The sequence below is a fragment of the Alligator sinensis genome, unplaced genomic scaffold (assembly GCF_000455745.1).
Source record: "Alligator sinensis unplaced genomic scaffold, ASM45574v1 scaffold118_1, whole genome shotgun sequence".
Taxonomy (NCBI): domain Eukaryota; kingdom Metazoa; phylum Chordata; order Crocodylia; family Alligatoridae; genus Alligator; species Alligator sinensis.
In genome coordinates this window covers 1463381-1464035 of record NW_005841850.1, presented here as the reverse complement: position 1 = coordinate 1464035, position 655 = coordinate 1463381, and the positions used below count along the sequence as shown (strand labels likewise).

Here is a 655-nt window from a genome sequence, read left to right as displayed (position 1 = left end):
CTGTTCGTTCCTTAAAAGTGCAAAGCACCCACAATTTCCAGTGGATTTCTTTGAGATGCAGGTGTTGCATCACTTCAGAGAATCTACTCCCTTTGCTCTGTGTATTTGTGGAGCTTTGCAATTTATTGTCACTGTCGATAATTCTCATTTCTTGTTGAGTGCCTTGTATTGATAATCTGTTGTGGGATCTTTTGGGACTCATTCTGGTCCCGGTGCCTCCATACTGGCACTCTGCATTTCGAACTCTAGTTTTTATACGTAACTGATTTTGCTTGAAAATACGTGCGTCATTCCTGTGGTCTAACCACATTTGCTGTTCACCTTCCTTGGTTCCAGGTTTCTTGGAGGAGGGGAGAGGGTCCCCTATTATTATTTTTTTTTTTTTATGTTTTGGTAGCCCTGAAAGTCTAACCAGGTCACAGCTGTGTTGTGCTACAGATAAGCACGTCTACCCACAGGTGCTTTCACCTGCTGAGTCAGCAACTGAGGCTATTAGCTACTGTCCCTTCCTTCCTGTAACCCGGGTGCATTTAGAACTGCTTTTCTTCCATTTATCGATGATTAATCCTAACTGGTAAAGTATCCTCCAGAAACGGTTCCTCCACACCCTCCCTGTTTCTCCTGTACTAACTTCTATCTTTCAGTAATTCATAGA

At 42.9% G+C, this 655-nt stretch overlaps 1 protein-coding gene across 2 annotated transcripts in view; it reads left to right on the top strand.

Moving 5' to 3' along the window:
• The window catches only part of BCAS3 (BCAS3, microtubule associated cell migration factor), a 447594-nt gene that overhangs the window by 74848 nt on the left and 372091 nt on the right, over positions 1–655 (top strand). The window lies entirely within an intron of this gene.